This window comes from Oryctolagus cuniculus, chromosome 2, assembly GCF_964237555.1.
Source record: "Oryctolagus cuniculus chromosome 2, mOryCun1.1, whole genome shotgun sequence".
In the NCBI taxonomy this organism is placed as follows: Eukaryota; Metazoa; Chordata; class Mammalia; order Lagomorpha; family Leporidae; genus Oryctolagus; species Oryctolagus cuniculus.
In genome coordinates, this window is record NC_091433.1 from 128142945 (window position 1) to 128159653 (window position 16709).

Sequence of the window (16709 nt, forward strand, 5' to 3'; positions counted from 1 at the left end):
GGATGCTGTTGCTATGGCCACTGGACTGGCATCTCCATCCACGTTCCTGATGTTAGGTCCAGGATGCTATAGCCCAGAAGTGCCACAGCTGCCTTTGAAAGCTGGCTGGCTATCAGTCTCTCTGCACCCTTGGTAGAAGGAATTCTGCACAGCACCTCCTTCTTCGGGTACTTATTTGCAAATTGACATTTTGCAGCTGACTCGCAGTGCTTGGATAATTGCCCATGCCCTAGCTGCAAGGGAAGCTGGAAACAGGGCCCAAGGAATCAGGAGTCATAAAATGGAGAAGAGCCAAAACTTCAAAGATGTTCAACAGGGCTGGGAAATCCCAAAGTTTGACAAACATCCAGTATACCCAACAGTGTGTGAATGTGCTACATTGCAAAGTTTAATGTGCCTTTAGGCCAGCTGGTTTCCTAAAATCCAAAATATTGATGATTTAGACATTTATACTCGATACGAGTTAAATTAGGGGAACAGTAGTCAGTAGGAAAACACCAGGAAAACTCTCCACGAATTGACATGGTGCTGGATGCTTCACCCTACCCACACACAACCGGCACCTGTCCACAGCTGCAGTTAGTGTCACAGTGGGTAAGGAAACAGCCACTCTGAAATATTGCCAGCCCCTCATCCAGGCCATTCCAAGTGTGAGGGCTACATATCTGATCCCTACTGTCACTCTCTGCACAGCACTGGAGGGATATACCTAGGAAACACTGAGGCTGGCGTGGGAATGCTGTGTGGCCACGGGCCTCTCCAAGTTTCTTCAGCTGCAAAGAGGAGATCATGAGATAGAATGCACAAAATCTTTACTTTAGAGCCTGGTACCTAGTGGATCCTGAATACCAGTTTTCTAAAAGTACCACCTGCAATCCCAAGTCCTCTATGCAACAATAACTCAGTGATTTCTTAAAAGTTTAGGGTCAGGAACAGCAAATGTAGACTCAAGGACATGGCAAAGACTGGTTTTGCCAAATGGAAATTCAGTGCCCTGGTCTAGAGAGGTAAAGCCAATGGAGAATGGCAGAAGGGAGGCTGGGCAGACAGGGCTCAGCCAAAAGGAAGGGCGACATCAGATTCTCGTCAGTGCTTGGAGACACAGCACCTGGACTGGAAGCAATGCGCAAGACAGACAGGAGGGGAGTGAGAACAGAGTGCTCAGAAAAGATGCTGAAGGCCTCTGCTTGACTCCCGGCAGAAGGAAGAGGTGAAAGGACTGGAAAATGCAAGAGCAGCCTGATCAGGACGTGATAAGCAGTCGCACGTGGAGGGCAGAGGGAAGTGGAAGACTAAAGCACAGTGGTTCTCAACTTTGACTGCTCTTTGGTACGAGGTGCACCAAGGGGTGGGGTACTTGGCCCTGGGTATAAGCAAGGAGGGGTGCCGTGCTGCAGAGAATGTATAAGCAGTAACAAAACATTTAGTCAGTGTTATTAGTCAGGTATTATTATTACCACAATTGACAACTCTAAATAACATTAATGACAACATACTGACAACATGCTCCTTCCTGAGTATAACAAGCAGCTCCCAGATTACCCCTCCACTCCTGACCATTGTACCCCAATATGTTCGAATCATCCAGGGCGCTTTCAATCATCCTGATGCCAAATCAACACGCAACAGATGAGTTAATGGCATCTTGCTCCATTAGAATAGTGAGCAAAAAGACAAAATTCTTAGGAAATGAAACTGTACAAGGAACTCAGAACAACTAAGGAGGCCTAACAGTGCCTCACAAATTTCACTTCCTCTTAGGTTAATCTGTAAACTTTAATGCAATCCACTTAAAAATAATGGATTTTTTAAGAATGAAACAGGCTGATTCTACTCTTCATATGGAAAAGTAAACAAGTAAGACTACCACCAAAGTTTCTGCAGGCCATGGGAAGAAGCATGTTCATTTGCTTTTTAAACTTTAGACAGGTGAAGCCACTTCTGAGAAAGACTGAAAATGTAAATGTCATAAAAGACCCACAGAAGAGACAAAAAGACAGCCAAGACAAAAATAGACTATACATGGAACTCCAAATTATTAAGGAAAAGAAATCCAGTCATTAGGTAAAGGACACAGAGAGAACACAGGAAATGAATATTTTATACATGAAAAGTTGATTAACATTATCCAGAACAATGGAATTGGAAAACTGAAAATATACTACTATACCATTTTTTGCCCAACACTTGGCAAAAATCAAATAATGAGAATATACTTACTGCGGGGAAAGAAGCACTCTTTAAAGTGAACAGATTTCAGGACCCGACACTGGTACAGGGGGAAAACACACCACCTGTGATGCCAGCATCCCGTATGGGTGCCAGTTCAAGTCCTGGCTGCTCCACTTCCAATCCAGCTCCCCGCTAATGCACCTGAGAAAGCAGCAGAGGATGGCTCACATGCTTGGACCCCTGCACTCATGTGGGAGCCCCAGAAGCTCCTTGCTCCTGGCTTTGGATCAGCTCAGCTCCAGCCATTGTGACCATCTGGGGACTGAACCAGCAAATGGAAGACTCGGAAGATTCTCTCTCTCTCTCTCTCTCTCTCTCTCTCCCTCTCCCTCTCCCTCTCCCTCTCCCTCTCCCTGTCTCTCCCTTTCACTCTCTTCCCTTCCATCCCACCCTCCTTCTCTGTAACTCTGCCTTTCAAATAAGTAAATAAATCTTTTAAGGACCAGGGCTGTGGCATAGTGGGTAAAGCCGCCGCCTGCAGTGCCAGCATCCCATATGGGCGCCGGTTCAAGTCCCGCTGCTCCATTTCAGATCCAGCTCTCTCTCCCTCTGCCTCTCCTTCTCTCTCTGTGTAACTCTGACTTTCAAATAAATAAATAAATAAATCTTAAAAAAAAAAAACCTTTAAAAATTCATGGAAAATGGAATTAAAAGATAAGCTATGGCCTGGGAAAGCAGTAGAAGATGGCCCAAATGCTTGGACCTCCCCACCCATGTGGGGGACCCAGAAGAATCTCCCAGCTCCTGGCTCCGTATCGGTGTAGCTCCAGCCAACTGGGAAGTGAACCAGCAGATGGAAGACCTCTCTCCCTCTCTCTCTCTCTCTCTCTCTCTGCCTCTCCTTCTCTCTGTGTGTAACTCTTTCAAATAAATAAATCAATCTTAAAACAACTTTAAAAAAATTCATGGAAAATGGAATTTAAAAAGATAAGCTTATTAAAAAAAAAAAAAAAAAAAAGATGGCCCAAGTGCTTGGGCCCCTGCACCCACATGGGAGACCTAGATGAAGCTCCTGGTTCTTGACTTTGGCCTGCCCCAGCCCCAATTATAGTGGCCATTTGAGGAATGAACCAGCAGAGAAAAGATATCTCTCTTTCTCTCCCTCCCTCCCTTGCTCTGAAACTCTGCCTTTCATATAAATAAATAAATAAATAAAGCCCATCCCATACCCCAATCCAATAAGCATCAAAATCTTGGAGATGTTTTGAAGCTCCCCAGCTGATTCCAGTGGGTAGTCACGGCCCTGGTGCTGAACCTGTGTCAGTCTTAGCACCCACATCTGCCTCGCCCACCCCAAAGCACCAGGTTGACGCCTTTGCAGGCTCTGATCTTTGGACCTCTTCTGGCCCAGCAGCATCTGCTCCTTATCTCTGTAGCTGCCTTATTCCTCCCCTCTCGACAGACCGCAGGAGCTCCATTTTCTCCTGACGAATTTGCCAAAAGCCCAAAATCCCAACCTCCTGACCCTTCCATGGTGGGACATGTGTTGCTTTGAACGAAGAAGATGCTTGACCCAGCGGGAAGGGGTGAGGCCCCGGTCTGGGGCAGCTCAGCAGCCCGAGGGTGCCTCCCTCTGTGCCCCAATCTGCCTGTGACTTCAGTTAGGATGGTTTCAGATGCAAGTAACAGAACACCCTGCCTCCAACAATAAGGATATTTGTTGTTGCAAATAAAAAAACTGCTCAGCAGTGGGCTGGCGTCCAGGCCGGGTGCGTCAGGGCTCTGAGGATCTCTTGGCTCTGCCTCACTTCTTGAATTAGCTTCCTCTTCAAACTGGCGGTGAAAAGAATGGCAAAGTGTCCAGGTCTGAGCCACAAACAATGGGAGCGACCCCATCCTGGATCTCTTTCGCAGGAGGTTAAAGAAAGGAAGAGAAACAAATTTTCCGGAAATCCTTCGGGAGCTGTCTTTCCCCCTTTATCGCATTAGCTAAATTGTCACACACCTGTTCTTAAACCTGCTGCCTAGAAAGATAAATGCGATTACTACTGTTGGTTAACGGGGTGAGAGTTTGTCTCCCTGGAGACATCTGAAAATATCTGGAGACATTTTCGTCTTTTACAACTGGAGTGCCGGCCGCTCCTGGCAGGACTACCGCTGAACATTCTGTAAAACATGCAATAGCCACACCACAAAGAATTCTTCAGTTTAAAATCTGAGCCTCGCAGAGCCTGAAACACCCTGGTGGAGGCTGATCTGGGCCCACCCTGAGAGCTGAAGGTGGGGTCGCCTTTACCTTGGTCATTCCCTAGATCCCAAACACTATCAGGTGTTTAAGGGAAAAGAAGGAAGGTGTTAGGCAGCCCACAATGCCCTTCCTCTAAGCCACTGCTTCACAGGTGCTGGATCTAGCATCTGCCTCCTGCAGGGCAACCCAGTGAGGCTAACACTCTCTATTTAGTGTTTATATTTCTGCAGAATTAGAAGGCCAGCACTCTAAATGCCATAGGGCACTTATGGGATTATTTTTTTATTTGAAAGGCAGAGCTACAGAAAGGCAGGGGGTAGGGAGGTTGCAGAGAGAAAGATCATCTGCTGGTTCACTTCCCAACTGGCCCCAGTGGCTAGAGCTGGGCCCATCTGAAGCCAAGAGCCAGGAGCTTCCTCCGGGTCGCCCACACTGGTACAAGGGCCCAAGCACTAGGGCCATCCTCTACTGCTTTCCTAGGCTATAAGCAGAGAGCCGGATTGGAAGTGGAGCAACTGAGACTCGAACCAATGCCCGTATGGGATGCTGGCATTGCAGGCAGCGGCTTTACCCGCTATGCCACAGTGCTGACCCCAACTCACTGGATCTTCTTGAAGACATTCCAGAGTTGCCTCTCTAAGTCTCACAGAGGGAAAATATGATGTCACTATTGGTGGGATTTTTGCCAAAATGTGGGGTTGGACTGCATCTATTCGCAACATTGGTTAGTATCTCAAGGAGACATGGGAGTTTAGGGAGTTCAGATTAAAGTATCAGCTAAAACATCCAAGAGAACAATATATCCCTGTTCTTGGTATTTCGCTGAGACAGTTATTTATCCAATATCTCTTTGGACAGCAAACAAAAACATCAGTTACAGAGCCCAGCATTTTAGGACAAAGATCAGGGACGATCCTAGAAACTGCAGGTGTGTGTCTGTAGTTTCTGGATGCTAGATGTTCGGAAAGGTCGAGGACTAACTCCAGCTTCTGCAAAGGTGCTGACTGCTGGTATCTTCCGGACGCAGCACCGCTCCCCTCCTCCCTCAGAAGACCTTGGTGGACTTCTCAGCCAATGTGACTCCATCCCAGAGTTCTCTTCTAAATGCAAAGTCGGGTTAAATCACCCTGTGGCTCACATTCCTACGAGCTGTCGTCACTACTGCGGTCATCGCGAGTGCTATCCCCGAAATATTTCTAGGTCTTCCTCTCAGTTCAGAGTAGGATTACATAGCCCGGTCCCTTTAAGGTTCAGTGTGGGGGCCAGCGCTGTGGCATAACGGGTAAAGCTGCCACCTAAGGTGCTGGCATCCCATATGGGCACCAGTTCAAGTCCTGGCTGCTTCACTTGCGAGTCAGATCCCTGCTATGGCCTGGGAAAGCAGTAGAAGATGGACCAAGTCTTTGGGCCACTGCACTTGCGTGGGAGACCTGGAAGAAGTTCCTAGCTCCTGGCTTTGGATCGGCCCAGCTCTGGCCATTGCGGCCATTAGGAGAGTGAACCAGTGGATGGAGGACCTCTCTCTCTCTCTCTCTCTCTCTCTGCCTCTTCTTCCCTTTAACTCTACCTTTCAAATAAATTAATAAATCTTTTTTAAAAATGTGAAGTTCAGGGGCCAGCACTGTGGTGCAGTGGGTTAACACCCTGGCCTAAAGCGTTGACATCCCATATGGGTGCCGGTTCAAGACCCCACTGCTCCACTTCCCATCCAGCTTTCTGCTATGGCCTGGGAAAACATTAAGAAGATGGCCCAAGTCCTTGGGCCCCTGCACCCATGTGGGAGACCTGGAAGAAGCTCCTGGCTCCTGGCTTCAGATTGGCACAGCTCTGGCCGTTACAGCCAATTGGGGAGTGAACCATAGGATGGAAGATCTCTCTCTCTCTCTCTCTCTCTCGGCTTCTCCTCTCTCTGTATAACTCTGACTTTCAAATAAATAAATAAATCTTTTTTAAAAATGTGAAGTTCAAATAAACTATAAATTAAAAAGAAAGTTCAGTGTGGTCACCCAAAAAATTGAGCTTTGGTTTCCATGGAAGCAGCGAGACAGAGCCTCTGTCAGCCTGGGCCCTAAGTGCGGAGGACCGTAATGGCTGAGTAGAATGATCAAGAACCGATCTTTTTAGTCTTAAGCCCCTGTAACCTCAGCATAACCTACTTTCTCCTGACTGACACAACACTCAAAACGTGGCTCTCCTGCAGTCAACCGCTTCCTCATCTCCCTGCATTGCCCCAGGTTTGCTCTCCTCCACTGAACTCCCTACCACCCTCTTCACATTCCAACATCCAGAGTCTTACATTTTGGACTTTTGATTTTCTTAAAATGATTTATTTATTTACTTGAGAGGCAGAGTTATGGACAGAGAGAGGGAAAAAGAGAGAAAGGTCTTCCATCCATTGGCTCACTCCCCAAATGGCCACAACAGCCGGAGCTGGGCCAATTCGAAGCCAGGAGCCAGGAGCTTCTTCGGGGTCTCCCACATGGGTGCAGGGGCTCAAGGACTTGGACCATCTTCTGCTGCTTTCCAGGCCATAGCAGAGAGCTGGATCAGAAGAGGAGCAGCCGGGACTAGAACCGGTGCCCATATGGGATGCCGGCACTGCAGGCAGATGCTTTAGCCTGATACAACACAGCACCAGCCCCAACTTTTCATTTTCTAAAAGCCCTCCAATGGAAGTGGTGCATAATTCTTCAACGCATGGTGCACGCTCTATTTGTGGTTGTCTTTTCACTTTTTCTTTTTGCCTTTCACCCTGCAACCCTGATTCCCATATCCTTTGCAGCCCTTACTCATACACTAGCATTCTAATATATTTGATACACATCTTTAAATATACATGCAGTCAAGCTCATAAATGAGTTGTAAGTGCTTGTGTTTTAAAATGACATAGATGATGTGCAATGTTTTTGTGTGTGTGTGTGTGTGCAATGTTTTAAAATCAGCAGAGCCCTTCCTGTGAGGTATTGCTTCTCCTGATGATGTGTCTGATATTCCTGTCTCGTAGATGTACAATCCCCTTATTATCTCAGCCAGCCTCAGTGAGTCTCTGTTTCTTGCAGCCAAAATAACCCACAGAACACACCACCTCACCGGTGGTTGCAAGTCTTAAATGAGAGCAGAATGCAGTGTCTAGACATCCCAAGCCCAGTGTTCCTTAAAAGTGTCACAACCTGTTTTGGAGTAGCTGGCATTGGGCCTCTGAAGAGTTATTTAGGTCAGAGTTAAGGATTCAGCCTCCATATGGCCCAGTTGCCAGACATAACTCCACCCATAACACTAGCTGAGAAATCTGCTGTAACCCTTTGACACAGTAACATCGAAGAGTGCACAATGGGAAACCACACGTGATTAGATAGCTAGACCAGCGAACCAAGTAAAAAGCATGCAACAGCACCAGGAACACACAGGGATTTAGCATAGGATAAAGCTGTGATTTTGCAAATCCCCCGGGGAAAGATGGATTAACCAGTAAATGGTGTTGGAACATCAAGGTGACCATTTGAAAAGAATCATTAATTTGATTATTGTCTTACTGCTTATGAAAAATAAACTCCAGGTGGGACAAAGCTTTTTGAAAAAAATCATGGGACAACTTTTGTCATAACCTCTAGTTAAAGCTTTCCTAAGCACCACCAAAAAGAGATGCCTTAAAAAAAAAGGTGAATTGAGCTATATTAAGGTTTTTTTTTAAATTTCTGAAGACAAACCCAACCATAAACAAGCTTCCTTAAGATAGAAATATCTTTTAAACAACTGCCCCACGTGAAGAGCTCACAGAAAAGGAAATATAAATGCTCTAAACAGATACATGCTTGAGACTAAGTTTTTGAAAATGCATTCCTACTAACACACTGGGAGAAGCAGCAGGTGATGGCCCAAGTACTTGGAACGCCCCTGTGGGAGGCCAGGTTGGAGTTCCTGGCTCCTGACTTCAGCCCGGCCCAGCCTTGATGTTTCCACATTCGGGGAGTGAAGCAGCAGAAGGAAGATCTCTATCTCTCCCTCCCTGTCACTCTGTTAATCTGCCTTTCAAATAAATAAATCTTATTTTTAGATTTATTTATTTTTATTTGAAAGGCAGAGTTAGAGGAAGCAGGAGATGCATGGGGCTGGCACTGTGGCATAGCAGGTAAAGCCGCTGGGCATTGGTTTATGTCCCGGCTGCTCCACTTCTGATCCAGCTCTCTGCTAATGGCCTGAGAAAGCAGTAGAAGATGGCCCAAGTCCTCGGGCCCCTATACCCAAGTGGCTAGACCTGGAAGAAGCTCCAGGCTCCTGTCTTTAAATCAGCAGATGGAAGACCCCTCTCTCCTTCTGCCTCTGCCTCTCTGTAACTCTGCCTTTAAAAAAAAAAAAAAAAAAAAAAAAAAAAAAAAAAAAAAAAGGAGACACAGGAAGAAAGATCTTTCATCCTCTGGTTTACTCCCCAAATGGCCACAATGCCTGGGACTGGACCAGACCAAAGCCAGGACCCAGGAGCTTCTTCTAAGTCTTCCACATGGGTACAGGGGCCCAAGGACTTGGGCCATCTTCTGATGCTTTTCCAGGGACATAACGGAGCTGGATTGGAAATGGATCAGCTAGGACTCAAACCTGTACCTACATGTGATGCCAAGGCTGCAGGCAGCAGTTTAACCTGCTGTGCCATAGCACAGGCCTCATAAACAAATACTTTAAGCATAAATAAATAAAAATGCAAAACAAAATTAAAACAGCAATGTCTTTTTCCAGTTCACAGTTGACAAAATTCAAAAATTTGGTAAACGATACTGACGAAGATGTATGAAAACAGGCATTCTTGCACATTCCTCCAGAGAGTAATTTGATAGTAATTTGATAGGAGAAATGAACATACCCTTTGATTTCTAGGAATTTATTCACAAGAATACTTGAAAATGGGTACAATTACCTAGGCCATTTTCTGCAAGCAAATTTTGATTTGTCCAAATAATGGAATAGTATACAGTGACAGCATGTTAGAAAGCTTTAGGATTTTTGATACAGAACACGTTGTTCAGAGAAGAAGGCGAAGTGTGTAAAATTTTAAGAGGGAGTGGAGAGAGGGTGGAGAGTTGGAAATGCATAGGCAATCTCCAGAGGGTTAAGCAAGAAACTTACAGAGGGGAAGTTGGGGCAGTGGGCGCATGAGAGGAGCCTTAACATTTCATGTGACTCTTTCATACCCACTGGATTTTGTAGCATGGGAACCATGACTACATGCAATAAAATTTTGTATAATAATTTAAAAATGCTACCAGTAGTTTTTCCAGCATAACTCTGGTATACATTGAGTCAGGGTTTTAATTTCTGTTGACTGTATATAAAAACAAAGAGAGAAGAGGGAAGCTTAAAAAGGAAGTAGAAAGAGACTACAGAAAAGGAGAAAAGGAGGTATGTTTTTGTCCTGGGGAATGGTTTTTGAAGCTCTTCGTGAGGAAGCATTGCTGGCCCTCTCTAACCACGGGGGCACGAGAAACAGCTCTCCTCCCACTTGAGAAGCCCACGCGCAGCCTCGCGGAGTGGGTGTTGGGATGCAAAGATGACACGCAGATCTGTGGGGCATGAGTTGGGCAGCAGGTCAGGCAGGCGCTGGCAGCTCTCTGACCAGGATGTCCGACAGGCTGGAAGGAAAGACGTGAGAACAGGGCTGCTTGACGCAGCTGTCATGCCTCAAGTCAAGGGCCAGAATGCCTGAGTCTCAGCTGGAATAAAAGGAGCAAAAGAAAGGGCAGCACTCTGGGCACAAAGAAGGGAGAACCACAAGTGAATACACGAGAGAGCACAGAAGCTTGAAAGGGCCAAGACTGCCAGGGTACGGAGTGGGAATACGGGAGGCAGGCGGAGAGTACGGCTCTGTACTGTGTGTGTCTGGTGAGCACATCAGGAGTAAGGCCTTCAACTTGTACCATGCAGGCTGGGATCATATTCGGGGCCATTGTGGTATGTTAATATTTATCCCCACTTAAAGACCGATCAGGGGCCGGCTCTGTGGTGTAGCAAGTAAAGCCACCACGTACAGTGCTGGCATCCCATATGGGCGCCAGTTTGAGTCCTGGCTGCTCCACTTCTGACCCAGCTCTCTCTGCTATGGCCCGGGAAAGCAGTGGAAGATGGTCCAAGTCCTTGGGCCCCTGCACCCACGTGGGAGACCCTGAAGAAGCTCCAGGCTCCTGGCTTCGGATCAGCGCAGCTCCAGCAGTTGCAGCCATCTGGGGAGTGAACCAGCGGAAGGAAGACCTTTCTCTCTGTCTTTCCTTCTCTCTCTGCTTAACTCTGAATTTCAAATAAATAAATAAATCTTAAAAAAAAAAAAAAAAGGCAAGAAAGAAAAGGCCAATCAGCACACAGTTCCCAGAGATCCGGCAGGTTGGACTCAGAGAAGCAGCAGCAAACCTTGGGTTCTCTCAGTGCTGGGGTCATGCTGTCTCAATCCATCCTTACCAAGCCTTGTAAGACACTCTTCCTCTCACACTGTGAGCATTCATTAATCCAGCAATAATTTATTGAGTGTCTGCTATGTCAAGTATTGATCAAGTACAGAGATACAGTGATTAACATGCCAAAAGACAGATATCATACATTTTACCTGATCAGGGGTATCTAATCGAGTACCTAAAATGTAATGTGTTGGAGTGAAATGGACATATGAGTGTCTACAGCCCATGTCTCTTCTGTTGAAGAACAGTGCTTTTTTTCTTCATACTATTTCTTGCACTCTTTTACTTAGCATAGAGTTCACCTTATGATCATTAAGTAAACTGAAAGTAGATCTCTGTAAAACTTAAGAGTGGAAATGGGAGAGGGAGGAAGAAGGGTTGGAGTGTGGATGGGAGGGAGGGAGGTATCACTAAGTTACTAAATCTGTATATATGAAATACATAAAACTTGCATAACGTAAATAAAATTGGAAAAAAAAAAACACGACAAGGATGACCCTGACCTTTGTGGAGCTGAGAGTCTAAGGACAGAAAGCTTCAAAAAGTAAAAACACAATGAATATACACTATCTATTAGGACAAAATGTTATAAAGGGGGAAATGAAGTAGTGCACATGGAGAAGCCCGCAGCCTACTTTAGGTTACATAATCAGAAAGGAAGGCCATCTGGATGCACAGCTCCAAGGGGACATTGCTCAAGGAAAGCACCGTGTGTGTGCCCTCCGGCATGCTCAAAGGCAAAGGAGCAGGAAACGCCTCGGCAAGGTCAAGTCACTTGGGGGAAGTGCAGTGTAGGGCCAGCAGAGAGGAAGGGGCATGAGACGAGGCTCCGATTCATGGAGAACCTGGAGGCTTATGTGAGGAAGGAGGTTTTTATTCCAAGTTCAATGGGAAGACTCCAAAGCATCCTACGCATGTGCATGGCATGATTCAACTTATATTTGTTTTTAATTCATAGTTTTGTACAGTGATAGTTTTCAAATTTTTATTTGAAACTCATTGTGGCTGCTGTCTGGAACATGGATTAGAAGAGAGCAGAGGGGAAACAACCTGTTGGGAGACCGCTGAATCAACCAGGGGAAAGATGACAGTGGCTTGAGGAAGGGTGGCTGTAGGGAAGGAGAAAAGTGGATGGAGTCAAGACATGTTTTGGAGGTAGAATTGCCATGACTTGCCAGGAGACAGGCTGTGAGAGCTGAAGAGCGACTCCGGGTTTTGGGCCGGTGCAGTAGATAGTACCATTTACTGAACCAGGGGAAGATGAGGCAGAACGGACTTAACGGGTAGATCCAGAGTTCCATTCCGGACGTGCTTGGTTGGAAGGCCTGTTATCATCCAGACAAGTACACTGTGGGTTGGATGACTTTCTGTTCATATCAGAGATCTGGCTGCAGATAAAATCTAGGAGCTGTCAGCCTAAGGTTGTACTTAAAGCCATGGGAAAGGATGAGATCTGCTACCAAGGGAGTGTCCACAAAGAGGCTTGCATTTCTACTGTGCCTGACATTTCTGTCTCTCATCCACAGTGGACCACATGATACAAGGTTTTACTGAAGCAGCTGGGAGCAAATCCTCTCTGGATTTGGCGGTGCAGATGGGGAAGCAACTTTCTCGCCTTAGCGGCCGGTGTTTGGTCACTTTGGTATTTGTGGAATCCTGGCCTAGAGCATACTCCCAGAGTCTCACTTCTCTTACACAGGGGACTTACTATCTACCTCTAATCCCAGGTCTGTTCACACATTGATGAAAAGGCCTTTTAGTTGTTTTAGAGCACTATAAGGTGACTACATAAGATTTTAAGGAAAATCCTGTCTCTCCAGGCTATATCCCAGCATATCCTAGATTTGCTTTATATTTTTAAAATTATTTTATTTGAAGGGCAGAGAGAGAGAGAGAGAAATAAATCTTCCATCTTCTGGTTCACTCCCCAAATGCCCACAACTGCCAGTGCTGGGCCAAGCCAAAGCCGGGAACCTAGAACTTAACCTGAATGACAGGGACACAAGTACTTGAGCCATCACGTGCTGCCTCTCAGGGTACACATTAGCCCTCCCAAGTGTGTCTTAACCACTGTGCCAGATGCCACCCTCATATCCTGCATTCAGGTGGCCACCAAGACTCAAGGAGACCTGGGACACATTTTGTTCACTAAGGTTGTGCCAACTTCCCTCCGTGAATCTGACATCCATACTTCTCTAAGGATGAAGAGGCTTGCCTGTCCCAACCGGTAAGTGTCCCCTGTTCTGAGTCAAGTTTTTCTCCAAGACGCCTCACAATGGGTTTGAGCTCCATGATGCGCCTGGCTCACTCAGTCACTGCAACCGGAACAACGTTCATTCCTCTCCGCAGACACGGCTGGGCCACTGCAGCAAGATGCAGCCTCCACTTGAGACCTCAAGCCCCAGAAGGGGCTAAGGGTGCACCCTTGTTTAGAGCGGTGACTTGGAGGAACCGCAGGTCCTGGTCCCATCTGTGGGGCTGTGGTGACAGCTCGCCCTCGTGTGAAGGTGTGAGAGTGTGACGCTGCAGCCCAGTTGTGTGCTAGAGCAGGAAGGCTGGCGACCTGAAGGACTCTCTGGATGAGGAAGTTGACTCTCTGGAGCTGCCTCATCATCCTGCATAGAGGTGTGAAGGCTGCTCTGCTCCACAGCGCCATTCTGCATGTGCAGTTTCTTCTTCCCAAATGAGACAGTTCTTTAGGGGAGATTCCAAGCATTCTTCACACACCTTTTAATTGGGAAGAGGCATTTGGTCCTGGAATTGATCTAGTTTTGTATAACTTCAAGCTAGCCAGGAATCTGTGAGTTTTGAGGCAAAGAAGAATCAAAAGAGCTTGAAGACCCGGCCAGTGAAGCATTATTAAGCTAGCTGTGTATAGACAAGAAGGCCTTCAGTTACCCAGTGGTCTCACCTTTGAGACACTCCAGAGAATGCAACTGTGACAGAAGCTCCGACCTTTTAAGCCAACTGGAAAAGTCTCCTACGGGCCACGGGTTCCACGGAGGGAAGGAAAAGATAGAGAATGAAGGAAATGTGCCATCCCTCCAACTCATCACCATCAGAGCCTCATTGTGTTAGGGCTCCAGCCTTTCTTCTGAATTTTGGGATCAAAGTACTACTTGCCTTACCTTATCTTGTCAGGGATGTCTGTGTAGCAAACAGACAGAGATGGAATCTCCCTCCAGAGGAAGGGACAGGTTTGTTTACTGCTCATTATAATGAAGATAGTGTCTCCCTTCAGGGCAAAGTTTAAATCAGCTTATTGCCCATCTTGTTTCTGGGAAATGAAATCAAAAGTCAAGTTCAAGGGCAGGCATTTCGCCTAACAGTTAAGACTGCAGTTAGGATGCCTGCATCACACGTTGGAATTCCTGGTTTCAACTCTGAGTTCCACCGCTGATTACAGCTTACTGCCAATGCAGACGCCAGGAGGCAGCAGTGATACCACACGTAGTCAGGTTCCTGCCACCCTTGTGAAGACCTGGATTGAGTTTCTGGCTCCTAGCTTCAGTCCCCTGCCTACCTCAGCCACCGTGAGTACTTCGGTAGCAAACCAGTGGATGAGAGCACTCTCTCTCGTCCTCTTAAATAAATACATTTAAAGGTAAATTTATTTTGTTGCAAAATTTTTTCAAATGCATGCATGAAAGGGTCTTCAAAATATGCATTTATGAAAATGCATATTATGATAAAACTATGCATGGGGTTCAAATTTTTTATAACAAAACAATTTCTTTGCAAACCTTTTGAAGTACTCCCACATCAGTTTTGAGTTCCTTAAGCTTGGGTCCCTCTTTGGAATGTAACCCACTATATGTGTAGGCATTACCTTGCTCTTTTATGTCACCCTGAGGAACCAATAAAAAATGGTGATACGCTATCTGATGCTATTGCTGCGAGTAATAAGCTATCCATCACTTTGGGCCCAGGAGTCTTGTAGCTTCTGTCAGCCTCCATGTGGCAGGCTTCTTGGCTTGCCAGTATAGTAAAATCTCCAGCCCCTCCTAGTTCTTGATAGTTTGGAAAATGCACAAGTAATTTTAGCACAAGATACAACATCAAGAACCGCAGTGGAACTTTCCAAAAGTACTTTCCTGACAACCTAGATAGAAAAGAGCTTTTATTTCTCCAGATCATCAAACTGCATAAAGACGGGCATAGTAGTGCACTTTTCAACAGACTAAGCTGATACCAGTTCTTCCAGGATATCCCAGCACTGAGCAAAGTTTGAAGGACAGGCAATAATGACCACCTGTAACAGTGGCCACACAACTAGACCAGCTGTTTAAAGTACTCCTCCCGGGTGGCAGCCAACAACCCCACTCCCAAACCACCTGCAAGAGTCCTCCCTCTCTCCTGATCAGTTGGGTTCTTTGATTCTGCTCTCTGTTGCTGCCTCTTCCTAAATCTACCAGATCTAGCCTGGTCCCTTCATCTTTGCTGTCCACATCTTTACCCTCTTGTTCTAACCCCAATCCATCCTCCATCTTCTCTCCTTTCAATTCATATCATACATGGTCATCAGAGTCTACAATTTTCTGGAATCTTCCTCATCAGCAGCAGGGGCTTCCAAACCAGGCAAACTGATGACTCTGTATTTATTTGATATAGTCACCTTCTGCTAAGATTATTTTGGAGGCCAGTGCCGTGGCTGACTTGGCTAATCCTCTGCCTGCGGCGCCGGCACCGTGGGTTCTATCCCGGTTGGGGCACCGGATTCTGTCCCGGTTGCTCCTCTTCCAGTCCAGCTCTCTGCTATGGCCCGGGAAGGCAGTGGAGGATGGCCCAAGTGCTTGGGCCCTGCACCCACATGGGAGACCAGGAGAAAGCACCTGGCTCCTGGCTTCGGATCGGCGCAGTGCTCCGGCCGTAGCAGCCATTTGGGAGGTAAACTAACGGAAGGAAGACCTTTCTCTCTTTCTCTCTCTCTCTGTCTAACTCTGCCTGTCAAAAAACAAAAACAAAAACAAAAACAAAACAAAAAAGATTATTTTGGGCAAAAAAAGAGAAAGAAAAGAAAAAGAAAAGTTCCACTGCATTAACACTTTTTTGAAAAACACTGGACTGAAAGATAAACATGAAACCTTTTAGCTTATCATTCAAAGTCCATAAAATCATCCACCCCAATCCTTCTCCCACTCTCAGGAACCTTGTGCTTCTGTTCCTAGCCACTGTTCCTACAGCCATATCACCATCCTCCACGCCTGAACAGTTTACTAGACTGCTGCTTTGATCAAGGCTCACTGCCCACCGGTTCAAGTCCAAGTTATTAAGTCAGTATTCATAGCTCTCCCTGTTCCACCCTGTCCTTGCGGCCTTCCTGACACCAACTCTCCCTTCCAGCAAGTTTGATCTTTTCCCAATGTAATTGAAATGGAGCTCCTAAGAGCCTTGTTTACACATAGTGCTCCCTTTCTCTGTGTTGTCCATTCACCCCACACTGGTCTCCCCTGTTTTCTATCCCAAAGACATGAAACTGCAATAGATAAATCCAGGTCTGACCATTCCAGCCCATGAAAATGACCCTGTGTGTATGTGCAGGTGTGTCCCGAGTATCTTAATTCTTGGAAGGCAGAAGCGCCTCTCTCCATCCCATACTGTATCTTCTCTCCCCTACAGTCACATACACTCTCAGTGCCTGACAATGGCAGACTCCCAGTCCATATGAGTTGCTTCATGGATCTCTAGAATCTTTCCTGCTGCTTTCCCTACCTTTCCACTTGAGTAACACAACTTCCTGATACACCGGGCCATCTCCGATTCGTGGACTTGCACTGTGAGCTTCCTTTTCACTTTACTCTCCAAATTTCTTCTTCCCCCTTCATTACCCACCCGATTTCCACTCACTCTTT